The sequence below is a fragment of the Elgaria multicarinata genome, chromosome 7 (assembly GCF_023053635.1).
Source record: "Elgaria multicarinata webbii isolate HBS135686 ecotype San Diego chromosome 7, rElgMul1.1.pri, whole genome shotgun sequence".
In the NCBI taxonomy this organism is placed as follows: Eukaryota; Metazoa; Chordata; class Lepidosauria; order Squamata; family Anguidae; genus Elgaria; species Elgaria multicarinata.
The window spans coordinates 24,369,717-24,390,979 of record NC_086177.1 but is presented as its reverse complement, the minus strand read 5'-3'; positions in this window follow the sequence as shown (position 1 = coordinate 24,390,979).

Genomic DNA, 21,263 nt, shown 5'->3' with positions numbered 1-21,263 from the left:
TCAGTTAAAGCTCCCAGACATATTGTAAATGGGAGGTTTCATGCAGAGCTCATTTTAGTTATTTTACAAGTCAGGCATGTTCGTTATTTGATTTGCCAGGTCTGAGTTAGAAAGAAAACCTCACAGCCATCTTGTCCAATAGAACAATATTCCTAACCAATGCTCTTCTTCTTCTTCTTCTTCTTCTTCTTCTTCTTCTTCTTCTTCTTCTTCTTCTTCCACAGAACTTTTAGAGGAGGATTCCTCAAAAGCAGGGGCATGGAGGAGCAAACTGAAGAAGGTAAGGAAGGATCTTCACCTCTTGCATCTGGGTTGCTTTCGGCTGGTTTTAACGTTGACATCAGAGAACAAAGCATAGAATTGGGAACTTCGTGGTTCTCTCTACATGATGGTGGATTTAATAAATTATTCTGGAAGTTATGTCCAGGATGGAGCCCATTTATTGGCATTATTGGGAAGCCATATTGATGTTACACCCAGGACAGATAAAATGTTTGCTTGTCTTATGAAGCAAAATACATGGCAGGTGAAACTTCTGCCTTGCAAAACTATCCATCTTCATCAGTGGCAGCTCTGCTTTGATGCACTCCTGCATCTCCACAGCATTGTTATCTGAGGGGTTCCCCCCTTTGTGCCAGCATGGCATGGCCAAGGATTGCTGAACAGAATGTGGAGCTCTGAACTAGGCTTGCTGGGTAACTGAGAAAGACCTGAGATGATAGAGAAGTGTCCCAGTGAAACTCATGCCCTCCTGGAGGCCTACTCTAACTAGAACCTGTGAAGTAGACTGTGGCATAGCAAGAACCTGTCAGCCTAAGCATGGTGGTAGTCGGGAATGACTATTTCAGTGTCAGGGATACAATGGCCATCCTCAGAGCAGCTTGACCTGAGATTGGAATCCAAAATAAAAGAGAGGAACAGCAGATGACAGGGCGCAATGGAAAGGAATGCTAGATCAAGCCTGTTCAGACAATGGGAGGGTTAGACATCCATGAATGGTGAAAGGCTTGATTTCTTTTCCAACAGCTTGGCGCCAGATCCCTTCTATACCACCCGGAGAAGAAATTATCTGGAATCCTCCAACAAGTCTTCAGGGAGGAGGGGAAGACTTCAAGGGATTCTGCCCTGCCAAAGGTCAGTGGAAGCTGTCTAAAGTTTATGGTGACCAAGCTCACCATAAAACAAGTTGGAATAGTCCACTTTGGACTAGAGATGTGCTCTGCTCCGATTAGAATCGGAGAATCAGAAGCGAATTGGCCTGCTCCGCCTTGCCCAGAGGCGGAGTAGAAGCGGACCGCAGACCCTTAGAAGCATGGTGAAGAGAAGCGGCCATAGGAGAAGCGCTTCTCTTTTTGCGGAGCACTCCGCCCACCATTTTGGATAATTTTGCCCATAGGATTGCATTGCGGAAAAGAATAGGGGATAACTGTGTTGTTTTTAAGCTATCTTTTTGAAAGTTCTTGTCCTTAGAGAGTTGTGGCTAGGGGTCATTTTGAGCATACTCTCAGCTCTCTGCGTGCTGTGGATCACTTGCTATAATTTAAAAAAAATGTAAAAAAAGCGGGAGAGGGTAAAAGCGGCGGGTTTTTTTTTAGCGATGACAGGCAGATTCAGCTCCCAATCCTGATGAGAACTGATGACCTCATGAAGCATCCTCCAATCCCAGGTCTATGCCCGCCTGTCCTCCTCCTCTGTGACCGCCTCGTAGGGATGGTTTGCAATGCATGACTTACTGCTGGCTTTGAAACAAACCATCCTTGCCTCATTTCCTTATGCTCCCAGAAATGCCTGCTGCCTGCCTGCCCCTCGGGGTGCTGCTGTGGTGGGGCATCTGCCGGGACTGACTCCCCCATACTAGATCTATGGCATATCTCTGCCTGACTCTCTGCCTGCCTTTCCTCCTCCTCTGTGACCGCCTTGCAGGGATGGTTTGCAATGCATGACTTACTGCTCACTTTGAAACAAACCATCCTTGCCTCATTTCCTTATGCCCCTAGAAATGCCTGCTGCCTGCCTGCGTGCCCCCCCGGGTGGTGCTGTGGTGGGGCATCTGCCGGGACTAACTCCTCCATACTAGATCTATGGCATATCTCTGCCTAGCTCTCTGCCCGCCTGTCCTCCACCTCTGTGACCACCTCGCAGGGATGGTTTGCAATGCGTTACTGATGGCTTAGAAAGAATCTAGCCATTCTTTGCTCACTCCTTGCGCCCGCCTCGCAGGGTTGGTTTGCAATGCGTTACTGCTGGCTTAGAAAGAAACAAGCCATCCTTTGCTCACTCCTTGCCCCCACCTCGCAGGATTGGTTTGCAATGCGTTACTGCTGGCTTAGAAAGAAACAAGCCATCCTTGCCGCACTTCCTTGTGCCCCCAGAAATGTCTGCTGCCTGCCTGCCTTCCCTCCCTCCTCCCCTGCCTGCATCGCAGGGATGGTTTGTGTGTGTCTTGCTTTGACTCAGGGGATAAGTCCTTCCTGTGCTCACTTAGACTTTTTAAAGTTCCAAATAAATTTTTCAAGTGTGGAAGAAGATTCGTATTCAGGGTTATCTACTCCCCAATTCATGGCATGTTGGGATTTCCTTTGAAATGGCCCCATTGAGCTGTCTGCAGCTTTAAATCCCTGAGATACTGGGGTGTCCGATTTTCAAAAATTCCCCAAAAATCAGGGGAGGCTTGGATTGGCTTGAATCTTGGCATGCACGGGTATAAGTGCATGAGGTGTCATGGTGTCTAACTTTAGGTTTCTAACATGAAAATTGATGGAGATATAGAAAGGGGTGTTTGAATTGGGGTTAGGGGTGCTGCATTGGAGGTTAAAGCCCTCCCCAAATCAGGGGATGATGGAATCTGCTTGAAACTTGCCATGAATGTGGATGTGCCTGCTTCCAAGTTTTTATCTGTCAAAAAGTTGGAGAACAGTCCATGTCTGAAAATGGGGTGTCCGGTTTTCAATAATTCCCCCAAAATCAGGGGAGGCTTGGATTGGCTTTAGTCTTGGCATGCATGTGTTTACATGGATAAGCTATCATGGTGCCGAGTTTGAGGTTTCTAACATGAAAATTGATGTAGTTCTAGCATGGAACTTGATTTCGGGTAAGTTAAAAGGTTAAAGCCCCGCCAAAAATCAGGGGATGATGGGATTTGCTTGAAACTTGCCATGAATGTGGATCTAGATGGCGTCTGTGAGGGTGCCTGCTTCCAGGTTTTTATCTGTCAAAATGTCGGAGAACAGTCCATGTCTGAAAATGGGGTGTCCGATGTTCAAAAATTCCCCAAAAATCAGCGGAGGCCTGGATTGGCTTGAGTCTTGGTATGCTTATGTATACATGGATAAGCTATCATGGTGCCACGTTTGAGGATTCTGACCTGAAAATTGACATAGTTCTAGCATGGGACTTGATTTGGGGTGAGTTAAAAGGTTACAGCCAAAATTAGGGTATGATGGGATTTACTTGAAACTTGCCATGAATGTGCATCTAGATGGCATCTGTGAGGGTGCCCACTTCAAAAAAAAAAAATGTGTCAAAATGTCAGAGCAAATCCTATGTTTGAAAATGGGGTGTTCGATTTTCAAAAATTCACCAGAAATAAGGGGAGGCTTGGATTGGCTTGAGACTTGGCAAGCATGTGTATACGTGCATCAGGTGTCATGGTGCCTAATTTGGCATTTCTAACTTTAAAATTGATGGAGATATAGAAAGGGGAGTGAATTGAGGTTACGGGTGATGCGTTAGAGGTTAAAGCCCTGCCAAAAGTCAGGGGATGATGGGATTTGCTTGAAACTTGCCATAAATGTTGATCTAGATGGCATCTGTGAGGGTGCCTGCTTGCAAGTTTTTATCTGTCAAAATGTCAGAGTAAATCCCATTTCTGAAAATGGGGTGTCCGATTTTTAAAAATTTCCCGAAAATCAGGGGATGCTTGGATTTACTTGAGTCTTGGCATGCATGTGTATACATGGATAAGCTATCATGGTGCTGGGATTGAGGTTTCTAACATTAACAGAAAAAAGTTGTAGGTTTTTTTGGATTTCAATTCAAGCAGAAAAAGCAGAGCTCCGATCCGGATCCGGAGCTTCGCAGCGAAGCAGAGCGGACTATAGGCGGATCAGAGCGGACCCAATCTGAAAGTTGCAGATCTGGAAGAGAAGCGGATTGGGGGGTTCATGCACACCCCTACTTTGGACATGTATTTCTAGATGCAGAGCCAGTATCTGTTTCTGTATTTTATTTTTGATAATGAGGTTTGGTCCAGAGCGGCAGGGAGGTGTCTCTCTTTTTGTCTTTTTCTCTTCACAAATGAACAGGGGTACAGACTAGTGCTAATACAGCATGTTTAGTTCCCTCGTGAAATCATGACGAAGTTTAAGTGTGTGACATTGACATGACACGGAAGTCTTGCTCATTCATTCCTGCCTCCCCGTCCCTCCCCTCCCCTCCTTCTGTTATCTCCCCTATATCAAAATAAAGATCGTATATTGACAAAAACCTGCACTTTGTAAACTACCATGCAGATGTAATGGTGGTACAATTACAGTAATATCCAACATTCTTTAGGGCAAGATGAAATCATGAGATAATGGAGTCTATCTACAGTTGCTGTCCCAATAAATGCTATCTTTGTCACTCCTTCTTGCAGCTCTTCCTGTACCAATATTATGGGGCCATTCTCCATGCCTCAGGAGATCATGCCCTGGTGGAGGAATGTCTGGGCAACCTCCTGCAGTCATTGCTGACGAAACCATCAGATAAGGAGGTGAGAGGAATACAGCTGTCAGTCTTGGAACCGTGATATTTATTTAAAGCTCTGTTTAGAATAATCATTATTATTAAAGTGTTTCTTGAGTAGTAACCATAATGCTGATACATGCATTGTATCAATATTTTACAATGTGAAACCATCCTGCACTTTTAGCTTCTTGCCTTCCATCCTGGTATGATTTGAAAAGGCCCTCAAAGTGTTGCTGCAGTGACCCTCTCATATTGTGACTGTGTTTGCAGCAAGCGGGAATTTAGATCCTGTGAGATCCTCCCCCCACCCTTCGGCATCCAGTCACCTGATTAGAGGGAACTTATTTCACTGCCAATTAAATACTCCTCTTGCTTCCCCATGTCAACTCTCAACTTCCCTTTATTGTTTGTAGCCAATAGCCATCACAACATCATAAAACATTAAAACATTAAAACATTGAAACATTTAAAACATTGAAACATTTAAAACATTAAAACATTAATCTGATTAGAACTGTTGAAGCAGTAGGACAGGTTAACACGTTGGGCAATATAGAGCAGCAATAAAATACGTTATCTTAAATCAATGCCATACTATTTGTATTATTGTCTACCTTACCCAAGGTCAGAATCCAGACCCGCCACAAAAGCTCTCCTTAACTTTAAGGAGGGCAATTAGGGCAATTAGGGCCACCCTGTAGCTCACAAAGTTGTCTGTGTCTGCCAGCAACCACCTGATTTTGAACTCTTCTGTGTGGCCTTCAAGGAAGTTTAGAAAGGGGCGGATGAATTTGGTCCGTGGTGATTTATAAAGGCGGCAGTGAAGAACATAATGAGCCAAGTCCTCTACTTGGCCTGCTGCACATATGCATAAATGCTCGTTTACGGGGCAGTTACCGTATCTCCCCTTCAGGAGTTCCGTAGGCATCTGTTGAAATCTTAATTGTGTAAACGCTCGCCTAACGGGGGAAAAGCTTAATTCCTTGAGATATGAAGCCATTTTGTGGTCCTGCTTGAACTTAGGGTACCAGATGGCCAACTTACATTTCCTGACCTGTTCAAGGTCGATCCCAATATCATTACTGAATATTATATCACGGATTTGGCGAACAGGTAGGGCGTGTAAGGTTGTGACTGAGAGAGGTGAATAGGATGACATCAAACTTCTGCCAGTATGCACCCATCCCTCCCTGTCCTGTAGGTCCAAAAAGCACATTTTTGCCACATGATGCTCTGGCATCAGGCAGAGCTTTTTCATATAAAGAATGACAGATTTATGTACGCGAGCTCTCAGGGAGGGGATGCCTCTTTCTGTTCTTAATAGTGCTCCAGGCATATTGTGTGCCACTGCCAAGAGAGTGCGTAGAAAGTTGTTCTGTGTAGGTTCTAATTCATTTTTGTAGTAGGCACCCCATATGGGTGCACCGTACAAAAGATGTGCTATTATTTTGTCAACATAGACCTTTACCGTGGGTTTGACTAAGTGGTGTCCCTTTGTATAGTACAGCTTTTTAATAGGGCCCAAGAGGCGACTGCTAGAGGTTGAAATTGCTTTAATGTGGGCATGCCACAGGTGTTCTCCGAGAAGTGAAGACCCAGGTATTTGAAAGAGCGTGTTTGCTCGATAACTTGTCCATCTAAGATCCATCTATGATAAACATGTCTCTTAGCAAATACCACAACCTTAGTCTTGTTGTAATTGACAGTTAGGCCCTCCTGTTTGCAATACCCTCCAAGTTGTGTAAGCAATCTCCTCATACCCACTTGAGTTAGTGAAATGAGGGCCATGTCATCGGCATAAAGCAAGGCTGGAACCTTCATCTTTCCAATTGTGGGAGGGAAAAAAGTAGGGGCATAGAGATTTTGAGTTATATCATTAATATAAAGATTAAATAATAGCGGGGCCAGAATACAGCCTTGCTTGACTCCTTTTGATGTCAAGATGGGATCAGAGAGGGAGCCTGCTATACCATACCGGATTTTAATGTCTGTATTAGAGTATAGGCGCTGTATAAGGGAGAGGAGGCGCTTCTCAATTGATAAAGCCTGCAGCTTATTCCACAGCCTCTGTCGGTCTATGGAATCAAAAGCGGAGGAGAGGTCTACAAAAGCAACATACAACTTCCTTGGATTATTTGTATACTTTTGTATTAGGTAATTCAGAACAAAGCACTGGTCGATTGTACTATGACCCTTACGGAGGCCAGCCTGTAATGGGGAGAGGATATGAAACTCCTCAACCCATTGTTCTAATTTCTCTAATAGGTGCCTTGCGTACAATTTGGCGGGAACATCGAGCAAACTTATCGGGCGGTAATTGTTAGGGTCCTGAATGTTACCTTTCTTATGTATTGGGACCACCACACTAGATGTCCAACCTCTTGGGAGAGCACCTGTTAAGTCAATTGATGTGAAAAGTGCTGCCAAAATTGGGCACCACCAGGATGGATTTAGGCGGAAAATTTCAGGTGGCAACATGTCCCCTCCCGGGGCCCTTCCGCTAGTTAGTTGGCCGATAAGATTCATAATTTCCCTTTCTGTGACTGTGGGCCAGGTATTCTGTGCATCTAAGGGCAGACCATCCTCCAGTTCGCTTTGGGCCAACTGGGTTGTATCTGAGGATGAGAACAGATTGCCAAAGTGTTCCACCTACCTTTCCATTGGGATCTGTCCTGCTACTGCAGGTTTAAAAAATTTTAGACCTCTGGCCACCATGTGCCAGAATAGTTTTCCATTGCGTTCTGTAGCAGCTTGTCCTAAATCCTTCCAGAAGGTGGTTGCAAAGCTCACTTTTTTCCGCCTCAATAACGTCTTATATTCACCCCTCTGCATCAAATGCCTTCTGGTGTTATCCTCTGATTTGTCTCTCCTCAAGGACCTAGCCGATTTTACCAGAGCTTGTTTGGCTTTCCTGGCTTCTGCATCAAACCATGAATATGCATGTTGGTTCATTCTTAAATGTCCGGAGCTTACCAAGAAGGGCCGCATATTATCCACTAGGGACTGGTATAGGCCCAGGGAGTTATCAGGATTATTAATGATCAAGTCCCTAGCCTCCATCGTATTCGTGCTGTCTAATAATTGCTTTATTTCTTCCATCAGCATTGGGGTCCATCTGAGACGTCTCTCACCTATACATGTAGCCTGTAGGGGATGTTGAGCAGTAGGCTGTTTCCCACCCCCCTGGGCATTCCACCTCGGCTATCAGTGCTAGGTGATCACTATCTGCACGATCATCTAGGCAGAGGGCATAAGTTTTCGCATAGAGGCCCGCTGACATAAAAATATAATCCACCACACTGCCCCCCCCCAGTTAAATAAGTAAAATGGCCCGCTGTCTTATCTAGAGGCCCTCCGTTCGAACAGTATAAATGGTGCTTGTATATAAGGGAGAACAAGATTTCCCCAGCTTTGTTAACAACTTTGTCAGAGGAAGTTCTAGCTGGCATAGCATCGATATCTTCGTCCAACAGCAGATCCTTGCATATCTGTTCATTGCTGCTTCCTAGTCGTGCATTAAAATCTCCACATAAGAGTATCTCTACATTAGGTAAAATTTCTTCAACCAAATGAAGTACTCAATCCAATTCATGCCAAAGTTGGTTATCATTATACTTAGTAGAGTTAGGGGAAACATAAACATTCAAACAAACCACTGAATTATGCATAAAGGATTTAACTAGGGCTGACTGGATATAACCACTATCCGACAATTTCAGATCTGTTATATCCATCCGGGTATCCGTTGAGAGTAAACTTGCAATGCCGCCACTTCCGCGACCGTGCCTGCCCATCTTAATAGCAGGCAGGGCAAGGAGTTTAAAACCTTGTAGCTGCATATCTTCGGGGTCCCTGAGCCAGGTTTCCTGGAGACATAAGAGATGAAATGTTTGTAGATAGGGGATGAAATCAGAATCTACAAACTTGTTTCCCCAGCCTGCCATATTCCATGACAGAATGCGTAAGCATTGTTCCGTTTGTCTAAGTGTTACCCTAAGGGAATTAGGGGGCTTAGTGGCCCTAAAAAAGCACAACTATTTCCTGGTGGTGCAGAAGTCCTCAGCCCACGCTCCTTGCACTCAGGCAATTGTTGATTATTTTTAGGTGGGCTACCCATCTCATGGTTCTCCAAAAATCTGCTAGCTAGCCATTCCTCCTTCATTGCCAGCGGGTTGATATTTTTAATAATTTGAGAAGGATAATCTTCCGCTGAGTTGGTGCTTTCAGACAGTCCCTCCACATCTGGCATTGGTACTTTTCTTTCAGGCCCACAGAACAGTGATGTTGGCAATAGGTTTATTTCCACTGGCACTTGCAGGTAATGTTCACTTGAGGTGCCTTCCAGAGCTGCCTGATTATCAGATGCCTCTTGGGCGCTGCTGCTTAGCTGGTTCCTGCTCGAACTTCCAGCAAGGTCCTGGATCGCATGGAGACCATGAATTGGATTATCCAGGGTGATCAGATCCTTGTTGCAGTATGGGACATCAGTGCCAGATTTTTGTAGCCAACTTTGGAAATAGGGGAGTAACGGCTGAGGTTGGGCCAGATTTTCAAATAGCCTAGTAACTTCCACACCTTTCTCCAGAAAAATAGTCTCTCTGCATTCATAAACTCGTCTGGCAATAGTCCACTTGGAAAAGGTGACAATTCCTCGAGCTCGTTGCCATCATAGTAAAGATATTCTACACTATTCACATTAGGAGTTGTCAGAGTCCCATAGGAAGCAGCTTCTAAGAACATTGAAAAATCTAATTTCCTTGCATTTTGAGTTAAATTTCCCTTTGGTTTGGGATAATTTACAAAAACTAATTTATATTGATTCAGCACCAAGTTCCAAGGGGGGGGGGGGTCAGCCTTACAGTTCTTGGAGCTAGCTTCTGCGATGGCTTAGTTTTGTGCAGGGCGTCTATCCAAGGGTCTTGTCCCTCTAGGTCCCGGGCCGATGGAGGTGTCAGACTTGTAATTTCTTCTCCTGTAGTAGGATGGGGTGCTTGGACTATGTCATTGGACAGAAGAGGGTTTCCCCCGTTAAAAGTAGACTTGGATGTAGAGTTGTTTCGACTAGATTTAGAATTGGTTATGGTCGTCTTCCCTAACAGGTTATGTAGTTTCTTATAATCCATTTTCTTATATTTGACTGTCTTTGCTCTTTTTATGTTTTTACTTTTCTTTGTGGTGTTAACATTGTTCCTCTTATTTTTGCTACTTTGCTTCTTACTTAGATCATTTCGCCCCTTCTCAGGCTTGGTTATGAGTGGAAGATTGTTTATGATATCATGTCCTTCTTTACTTCCAAGATTGTCAGTGTTGGTTCGAGAAGGATTATGAATATCTGCCAACATTCTTAAAAGCTTGTTGCTTTCCACCAGAGAGCGCTTAATATGTCCAATATCTTTAGACATGGCGACAAACCATCCTTCCAGGAATACACTTTCACAGGCAGATGGCAATGTTAGACGAGATGAATCTGCCTGATTTGCTTTTCCGTTGCTCTTTGCCAGCTCTGTTAGTTGTCTTGACATCATTTCATCCAAGAGGGAATGTTTGCGGGAGGAGGAGATTGGCATGTGGGAGGCCCCACTCTCTGCTATTGGTGGCTCTGAGGCAGAAATATTAGCACCCATGTTGTCAAAGGTGTGCTCTTGGAAGTCTGTGACTAATAAGCTGTTATTAGAGCCCAAAGACCACTCTAGAGCAAGATTAATGTTGGTCACCCCAATCCTCTCAGAATTGGCCTCTTCAGTCTCCTCAATCACCTTTTCAGCCTCCTCGATTCCCGTCTCATTGCCTGCTCCTTCAAAGAACTGTGTCCTTCAACACTTTGTTCTGGCCTTGAAAAACAATCTCCCTCCTCTTTACATTTTACCTCTACCCATTGTCACTATTGTCTCTTTACTTTGCAACCTAATGGCAAGAACTGTCTCTCTTTTGAATTGTTGTGGGCCACTTTGGGAGACAATAATTTGAAAATATATCAGATAAATAATTTTCAGACTCTGAAGGAAATAGGAATCAACTGAATAACGTCTGATTCTTCCTAGGGCATTCTTTCTGCCATTGGGCTGATTGCATCGCACCATATGGAGTATGTCTTCAAAGGACTGAAGAAATATGCTTCAGAGGAGGTCCTTTCAGCAGAACCTCATCAGGTATCATGTCAGAAAGATAATGCATTTGGGAAGAACTGTGAGCCAGCACACTAAGTATGTGTGAGAAGTTATGGTCTCTCCTCTCTCACTGAACTGGGGCTCTGTACATCACGGGTGGCCAGAAGATAGATCTCCAGATGTTTTTGACTTCAGTGTTCCATGGAGATCCGTGTTCTGCTCACCCACCCTCAGCATAAATTGGCAGCTTCCAGGACAAACCTGATGACTAATCATGTATTATGATGGCCTGCCTGATGCTTGTTGATGTGGTCACAGCCAGGCAGGCAAACCAGCCAGCCGTTGGAGGGCTGTTTAGCAGGATGACTTGAAGGAGCTTCAAAGTGTGCAGGCACTGGGAAGTTCATTTGTGAATTGATGGAACATAGGGATATCCTGTTCGTGGGATTTGATCCCTGATGGCTTCTTCTTCATACTTGCACATAATTGTCGATTAACATCACTATACAATTTGCTTAGCTAGGGAAGGTCTAAGTAAGTAACTTTTACCAGTTAAGGCTGAAATCCTATACTAGGGATGTATGAGAACTTCCTTCAGCTGTGAAAATGTGAGGAAAGCACCCTGATTGCAAACTTGTGCATTCTTGAGCTTGCCATCACATTTGGAAGGGTGTATCCGTTTTGAAAAATGCACACTTTAAAATGAGCATTTTTCTAAAAAGGACACATTTTTACACCATGGTTAATGTGGTGTGGGTGCATTTGCATTCTTGCTTGAATAAGTGTACATTTTTCCTGTTCGGAAATATGCACTTTTCCTGTTTGAAAAAAAGAGGTAAGACATATGCATTCGTGAGAGAAAACATGGTGAAAAGAGCACTAGGGGGAGGAATGGCAAGCCTCAACACACTTGAAGAACCCGTGTTTATCATCCCTAACCTCTACACACTTACGTGAAAATAAGTTCCCTGAGGCTTACTTCCGAGTAGTCATGCATATCTGCACCGTAAGCTTTTCACATCTTCACATTACAAAATTTTGACAAGTCTCTTAATAGTACCAGGAGGGACTGAAAAGATATTCTCTGTTTATCCCCCTTAGTATAACATCCAGGAGGAACTGCTGATCCTGCTTGGAAAGATTTCATCAACAGTAAGTGTCAATATGAAGGGATGGTTCCCTGTTTGACTCAGGTTTTACGGTACCGAACGTATTTCGATAATCCTTATACTTTAAAGTTTGGGATACGATGAATTGCCATTAAATGTAACTAGAGGTGATGGTTTCTTAAAAGGAAGCCAAGGACTGGGGAGTGATATGAACTGTACAATAAGCGGGCAGTGCTGTGGAGTCGTTTTTCAAAACAGGCTCTTGGATTTGCACACCAAAAATCTTTCCGACTCATTTCTGTACTAATCTGCAGGATACAAATCCACGGTTTGTTTTCTGTGCAGATTTTCCAAAGGTGCACATGTATGCATTTGCTCTCCCCATCAGATAAAGCGACGGTGTGCGTATTTGCCCACATGACGTGCCTTTTGAACCATGCACAATTTGGGGACAGATTTTTTTTAATTGATGGAACTTTAGCCCAGCTGCCCAAGAAAGTGCAGATTTCCAGTTGCAACTGCATTCTGGAATGCATTTTGGTCTGAGGGGATGTGCCAACTGGATAGGTCTGCAGTAGAATGGAGACCCAATTAAATTCTCATCCAGCCCTAATGGCCAGTGCAGTTGAACCCACATGAGAACTAATGCTTTTTCCTTCATAACTCTTTCTCCAGGAAAGATGCGGAAGACTGATCTTCGTTCGCCCTTCTAAGGAATTTAATGAAGATCACCAGGCAAATGAAGATCGCCAGGAATGATTTAACAATTATTTCGGCTGTAAACTCAACTGGGGCTTCTCTCTCTCTCTCTCTCTGTCCTTTGCTAGACTTACCGTTAAATCTGCAACGGAGGAGGGGAAAGCCCACGATGCAACTATCACACGCGGTGAGCTCAAGAACAGAGCAGTCATGTCTGCCTTTTTTTTTCTTAAAGGGATGATGCACACGAACGCTTGTGCGCACAGGTAATGGTTTTTTAAAAAATAAAATTGATTTTCCTGCTCCCCCCACCCTGCCCCCGATGGGCGCAGCACTCCTGGGGAGCGCTGCACCCCGTGCGCGGCTCCCAGCTACCTGCGAGTAACTGCGCGGGGCCGGGGTCAATCCACAGAAACGGGCCTCACCTTCCGCGGTCCTGGGCTCAGCTTGGGACTGTGGAGAAATCGGGCCTGCTTTGGGACTGCTTTTTCCATGGTGCTGGGCTGAGCCCTGGACCGCAGAAGGTGTGGCCCGTTTCCGTGGCTTGACCCCGGCTCCACGCGGTTACTCGTGCGAGGCTGGGAGCCGCACACAGGGCACAGCGCTCTCCAGGAGTGCTGCCCCAATCGGGGGCAGGGTGGGGGGAGTGGGAAAATCAAATTAATTTCTAAAAATAAATTACCTGTGTGCACGAGCATTTGTGCGCATCATCCCTTTAAGAAAACAAAGAAACGGCGGACCTGAAGGCTCTCTTCTCGAGCTCATCATGCGTGAGGTCTGCACTAGCACTACAGCCCGCGATAGTTGCATCGTGGGCTTTCCCCTCCTCCGTTGCGGATTTAACAGTAGGTCTAGCAAAGGACAGAGACATAGAGAAGCCCCAGTTGAGTTTACAGGCTTGGATGACAACTGAGGCTGTGTGGAGCACCCGTGGCTGGAGATTTTGCAGGCCTACTGTGGATTCTGCAGGCCTACTGTATATTGTACATTGAATAAAGGTTTTATTGACTTCAGTTTCATTCTGTTTCATTATTACAGACATTGTTTTTGGTATTTTCTGGTTTTGCTTTGCTATGCCTATTGGTTTTAACAACAACAACAACAACAGTTTATTGCAGTCAATAGACCATTCCAACAAAATTACATACAAAAGGACTGAGGATACAATTAGCTATTAAAAAGACAAGTAATCATAGAGGATCTAATAGAAATGGCCAAGTTCAAAAACTTGGCCACTTGCTCGGTGTTTGATTTGTCTGAGTTCCGAAGTAAAAGGGACATTAAGAATTCAGTTGGGTGACCAGGAAAAGATTGTAAAATGGGGTTCAGAAGATCATTCCAAGCCCCTTGGTATTGTTACAGGGACAGCATCTGTTGAGCAGAGGGATTTTGTTGTATCGGCCATCTAAAAGTTTAGAGGGAAGGACGTTAAGTCTGGCTAGTGAGAATGCTCTCCTGTATTTGGGGATTGTTAACCAGCGCAGGTAAGGCATCCCATCGTTGCCAAAGGAGACTGGTAGACCTAGGCACTGTGGGGAGCATGGACCCCGAGCAGCACTTTGGAGGTCTTGCATGTCTATATCGAGCAGCCTCGGTTTCACTAGTGATTTGGCACTAGCTAAATCCCTTGATAGTAACATAGGGGAAGACAGGCCTGCTGAGTTGATTTTACTTGTCATGGCCTTTGACCAGGGAGATTCAAAATGGTCTGACAGGATCTTGGATACCAGGGAATTTGTTGGAAGTGCCAACTTGCAGCGAAGCCAGAAATGGATCGCATGGATCCAAGCCAGACAGTTAACAGAATTCAGACCAGCCTCTAACTTAAGGACAGCTCCAGAGACACACTTGGGAACAGCAAGTAACACCCTAAGGAAAGATGACTGAATGCCCTCATAGGAGCATTTAGAACACGGGAACCAGATTGGTGCCCCATAGAGAATCTGAGGGATGATTTGGGCCTTGAAGACCTGGACAGCTGCCGGGAGGAATTTTTCACCCCTTGTAAAAAAAGAAGCGGGTAATTGCACCTGCATGTTGTTCAGCTTTAATCTTGGAATGCTTTCCCTGATCTCTCCATGAAATGGTTTCATGAAACCATATGCTCAAATATTTATAAGAGCCCACTTGCTCAATCTTGGAGTTCCCCATGACCCAGGAAAATCTGACCTTACGTTTGGAAAACACCAGTACCTTGGATTTTGAGTAATTGATTGAAAGAAAGTTTTCAGTACAGTAATTGGCAAAGCCACAGAGCAATCTCTTGAGGCCCACCCTAGTCTGAGAAATCAGAACAGCATCGTCTGCATACAGAAGAAGAGAGACTTTGGTATGCTGTATCTTGGGTGGATGGGATGGTAATGGCTCCAATGCATGAGGGAGGTCTGCCAGATACAAGTTAAATAGAAGAGGAGCAAGCACACAGCCTTGTCTTACCCCACAGGATGCAGCGATCTCTTTTGTGCAATGACCTTGTGGGCTGCAGCGGACCTGAGCGGTGGTGTTGTGGCAGAGGGATTGGATCAAGAACAAGAGTCTTTTGTCAACAGAAAGCTGATCCAGTTTGTTCCAGAGACGTGGGCGAGATATAGAAGCAAATGCAGATTTTAAATCAATGAAGGCTGCAAAAAGTTTGCCACCTTTAGGGACAGAGTATCTATAAGCCAGATGAGCCAGGACCAAACAGTGGTCAAGGGTTGAACAGCCAGGTTTAAAGCCAATCTGCTCTTCACCCAGTGGGCCATGCTCATTGATCCATGCCTTTAGTTTGAGACCTAAATAACTAGCATAGACCTTCCCCACTATCGATAGCAGTCTAATAGGGCGGTAGTTAGATGGGTCATCTTTACGTCCTTTTTTATGTATTGGAATTATGAAGGCTTTCAGCCAAGCTGCTGGGATAATGCCTGATTGGTTAATTAAGGAAAATAGGGAGGCCAGCAGTGGGGCCCACCAGCTGATGTTACTTTGAATCAGCTCTGAAGGGATACCATCAGGGCCGGGAGCCTTGCCAGGCTTTAGCTGGTGAAGTAAGTCCTCCACAGTGGCAGAGTCAACCGGGGGCCATTCAGGGGCAGCAGGAGATAGGCAGGGAGGGGGATTTGTGTCACTACTGTCACTGAAAACAATACGGAAATGATTTTCCCAGATACTACCAGAAATATGGCATTCTGGACTGCCACTTCTATTGCTTAGCGCACCCGATACTAGCTGCCAGAAAGTTTTGCAGCTGCGAGTTACGGAAGCAGCTATCAACATTTGCCAGGATTCACGAGTTGCTTCATTCTTTTTGCGCTGTAACAATTTCTTATATTCTCTCCTAAGCACAAAGTATGAATGTGGGAGTTGGCAATCATTGTTCGTGCGATATGAAGAATAAGCTGTTTGAATGCATCTCCGGAGATTAAAGCACTCCCGATCGAACCATTTGTTTCTACTGGTTCTTGGGCGTGTCATTGTGCTGACAGAGTTTTGTAGGGAGGGGCACAAGGCCTGTGTAACCTCTTCAAAAGCTAAGATGCCCTGTCTAGGAGAAGCGGTCGTGGAGATTAAATCTATAACATCTAGTAGACGGGGGCAATGGATTCACCTACTGAAAACCAGGGGGGGATTCGCACGTTGCTCCCAGAGCGTTTCCATGCGACCCCAGTGCACCCCAAAAACGATAGTCTGACTTCCCTGTAAAAGAAACGAGGAAGAGCCGTCCATGCCGACGACGACGAGGAGAGCTCGGCAAAAGAAGGCGGGGTAGAGAGCTTCTTCTGCTCTTCACCCCGCCTTCTTTTGCCGAGCTCTCCTCGCCGGCAGAGAGCTCTCCTCGTCGGCGGCGGCAGCGGCGGCGGCGGCATGGACGGCTCTTCCTCGTTTCTTTTACAGGGAAGTCAGACTATCATTTTTGGGGTGCACTGGGGTCGCATAGAAGCGCTCTGGGAGCGATGTGCGGATCCCCCCCAGGCCAGTTTTGTGAGCCCATTTGATCCTGTTAGAATTTACTTTAAGAGAGCCAGGAGAAGGACAGGGGTGAGTAGACAGTTTTGAGGAGCCTAGGTTGTCAAGAGGAAGCTCCAGTGGGAGGTGGTCACTGTCAGAGCATGCAGCGACTCTTAAGTTACACCCCCAGGATTGAAGCTGAGGGTGGACTAAAAAATAGTCCACTCTGCTTGCTTCCCTAGAAGAAATGTATGTAAATCCACCCCAGGCATCGTCAGCACTAGTGCCATTCAGGATACGGAAATCATTTCTGGAGACCAACTGGAGCAGACAGACTCCGGCAGAATTGACAAAGGAGTCTTTGGAGTTGCGTTGGCCAGCTCTGAGTTTGTTGTGCCCAATGTGTATAGATCACCACACCAGGAGTTGTCCAGGAGATGGGTTCCAGTTCTTGCATTGAAATCGCCCGCAATTATGGGATAGGCTGAGGGGAATTTAGCTGACTGCTCTAGAAAATAGCCTTCAGCTTTAAGCCAGCTAGCCTGAACAGTCTCTTTGCAAGCTGTTGGGGGAAAGTTGACATTGAATATAAGCAAAGTCAGCCCAGCACCCCCCAATTCCAAGGCCAGAGCCAGAATGGATGAGGAGTGGTTGGGGAGTTCTCTTATCCTGGTGTCAAGGGAAGAAGACACCAGGATACTTAAACCCCATCTTGATGTATGCTGATGTGCATTGATCGTCTGTGAGCATTTGTATATATGCTGCCATAACTAAATTATTTCAACTGTCAGTAAAGGATTTGCTTTTAACTTACAAAGAATCCTTTGCCTCATTGAGTCTTTGCTGCGTCCTAAACTGAGAGCCGCTGCTACTTCTGCTCAACTCTGGTTCAGAGTGTGATTTTCCAACAATTACATATATTGGTTTTGGTATTTTCTTGTTTTGGTTTGCTATGCCTATTGGTTTTATATTTTTTAGGAATTATTATTATTATTTTTGCTCTGACCCACCTTGACATCTAAAGAATGAATGTATGGATACATACATTATATTTGCACAGGAATGAATTAAAACAGCAACTACAGTTGCTTTAATTTACTTAACAGCCCACTTCACATGCATATGGAAGAGGGATTCTTCCCATTTAACATAAAAAATAATTTAATTATTGCGGCCGATTTTCCATTTTATTTCTGTGCTCCCCTAAACTCTTAAGTTACTTTGAAGCTGTTGCTTTTATTTAAGCTGGGCTGAATATCACACCCTTCCCTTTCACAGGACATCCGGTTTCCACCCAGCTAACAGTTTGGGTGTGAAACCGGCTGTTGCCAGGGGGAGGAGGGAGAGGGAGACACCCCATGTGGTGCCGAGAAGGACCATGTGATGTTAGGGCAGGGCTGTGCTTATATGAGACAACCACGCCCGAGGCTCGGCCTCTTTTGATTTTGGCTGGTGAGCCAGCAGCAGTGGGGAGAGGAGGCATTTTTAGCAGCGTTTTTTGGCATCGGAGGTGGCGCAGCTACGCGGGAGAAGGAGACTTCACGAGGAAGAGGTTCGTTCTTCCTGCCCAGGCACCATTTCCCCCAGGCACTGCCCTCCCCAGTGGTCTGTGTGGCCTCTGTGGCCGGCGCTGACTGAGTTTAGCCCCCTACACAGTCTCAGCTGCAGCCCTACTGGGCCTTCACCCGCCCACATGACTTTCCACCCCCCTCCCAAGCCTCTGCCTTCGGCACAGCTCATTCAGACTCCATGTAGGCTTGTGCGATCAATGCATGGCCTTATATACCTGGCAGCTGCTCCTTCAGGCCTAGCAGCCCTTGAGGCCTAGCACTGCTTGTCTGTACCTTGTTTCTGGGCTCAGTTAGCTTCCGCTGCAGGCCAGAGGGCGGGAGGTTGGATCCCCAAGTCTGGAGGGGAGTTTGGGGGCCAAGTAACATAGCGTTGGTCTTCGCCTTGCCCCACTGTGCGGAGTAGGGCTGCAGCTCAGCGCAATTTGGTGATTCCCCAACCTGGTGCCCATGGGCACCGCACCAAAATGCAGCTGGATAATTAAGGCTTTTGGCAGCCCATATTTTCACCCGGTCACTGCCTTGTCCAGGGGGAGGCAAATTAAAGCTGACTGGGTGGACCCTGGGGTGCTCCACCCCTTTCTAGGTGCACAATTTGCCCCTTCAGCCCACAACACAGCTATTTAAAGGCACGTTGCAGGGGGCTCCGGATGAGCACCCCTGTTTAGCTGGGACTCACTCACATTTTCTCTGCCCAACACATAAAGGGTGTGCGGTGCAGGCTGCCACTCTTACCTGGGGCTGAATTCTTCCACCCTTGGCCATATTACATGATGATGATGATGATGATGATGATGATAGGATTGCCTGGATATTTGAGATTATGGAGTTTTGCAGCCTTTAGCCCTAACCCTTAACAATAAAGGGCAGGGTGGACCATCTGACTCAGTATAAGCCTGCCTCCCAATAATAAATAAATGAAAGGCAATGTGGTGTAGTGGTTAGAATGTTAGAGTGGGGACTTGCCTCTCTAGGTGGACTCAGGCCATGACGAATTACCACCGTTCAGTGTTAACGGAAGCACTGGGTGGACCATTGGTCTGACTCAGGATAAGCCTGCCTCCCAATAATAAGTAAATGGCAGGCAGTGTGGTGTAGTGGTTAGAATGTTCAGATTGAGGACTTATTCCTCTGGGTGAACTCAGGCCTTGATGAATTGCTGCCTTCAGGGTTTATTTATTTATTTATTTATTACATTTTTATACCGCCCAATAGCCGAAGCTCTCTGGGCGGTTCACAAAAATTAAAACCACAATAAAACACCCAACAGGTTAAAACACAATTACGAAATACAGTATAAAAAGCGCAACCAAGATAAAACCACACAGCAAAGTTGATATAAGATTAAAATACAGAGTTAAAACAGTAAAATATAAATTAAAATTAAAATTAAGTGTTAAAATACTGAGTGAATAAAAAGGTCTTCAGCTGGTGACGAAAGCAGTACAGTGTAGGCACCAGGCGGACCTCTCTGGGGAGCTCATTCCACAACCGGGGTGCCACAGTGGAGAAAGCCCTCCTCCTAGTAGCCACCTGCCTCACTTCCTTTGGCAGGGGCTCACGGAGAAGGGCCCCTGTAGATGATCTTAAGGTCCGGGTAGGTACATATGGGAGGAGGCGTTCCTTCAGATAACCTGGCCCCAAACCGTTTAGGGCTTTAAATGTCAATACCAGCACTTTGAATTGGGCCCGGACCTGGACTGGCAGCCAATGAAGCTGGAAAAGGACTGGCATAATGTGATCTCGCCGGCCAGTCCCTGTTAATAACCTTGCTGCCCTATTTTTTACCAGCTGAAGCTTCCGGACCGTTTTCAAAGGCAGCCCCACGTATAACGCATTGCAGTAATCCAAGCGAGAGGTTATCAGAGCATGGATAACTGTAGCTAGGCTATCTCTGTCCAGATAAGGGCGTAGTTGGTATATCAACCTTAGCTGATAAAAGGTGCTCTTTGCCACTGAGTTCACCTGTGCCTCAAGTGACAGTTCTGGATCCAAGAGCACCCCCAAACTACGGACCCGATCCTTTAGGGAGAGTGCAACCCCGTCCAGGACAGGGCAAACATCACCTCGCCGGACAGATGAACCACCCGCTAACAGTACCTCCGTCTTGTCTGGATTGAGTCTGTTTGTTAGCCCTCATCCATTTCATTACCGTGCCCAGGCACTGGTTCAGAACAGTCACTGCCTCACCTGGGTTTGATGAAAAGGAAAGGTAGAGCTGGGTATCATCCGCATATTGATGACACCTCAGTCCACATCTCCGGATAACCTCCCCCAGCGGCTTCATGTATATGTTAAACAGCATAGGGGATAAGATAGAGCCCTGCGGAACCCCATGGCTTAGGAGCCACGGCACAGAGCAATAATCCCCCAGCACCACCTTCTGGAATCGGCCATCCAAGTAGGAGAGGAACCACTGCAATGCAGTACCTCCAACTCCCAGCTCAGACAACCTATCCAGAAGGATACCATGGTCGATGGTATCGAAGGCCGCTGAGAGGTCCAGGAGAACCAACAGGGTCACACTCCCCCTGTCTCTCTCCCGACAGAGGTCATCCCACAGGGCGACCAAGGCAGTTTCCGTTCCAAAACCAGGCCTGAAACCCGATTGAAATGGATCTAGATAATCCGTTCCATTCAAGAATGCCTGGAGTTGTCCTGCAACCACCCGCTCAAGCACCTTGCCCAGGAAAGGGATATTAGCCACCGGCCTGTAGTTGTTAACATCTTCTGGGTCCAGATTAGGCTTCTTCAGGAGTGGTCTAATTGCCGCCTCTTTTAAAGAGGCCGGCACCACTCCCTCTCTCAAGGAGGCATTTACAACCTCCTGGACCCAGCTGGCGATCCCCTCCTTATTTGATATAATGAGCCACGAGGGGCAAGGGTCAAGCACACAGGTGGTCGACCGGACTTGGCCAAGCACCTTGTCCACATCCTCGGGCCTCAATAACTGAAACTCATCCAATAAAACTGAACCGGACGGCGCTCTGAACGCCTCTACTAGTGGAGCTGCATTAAGTGTGGTGTCCAATTCATGACGAATCTGAGCGACTTTATCTTCAAAGTGCCGTGCAAACTCGTCACAGCGTGCTACCGAGGGTTCCACCATCTCTCGCCCTGGC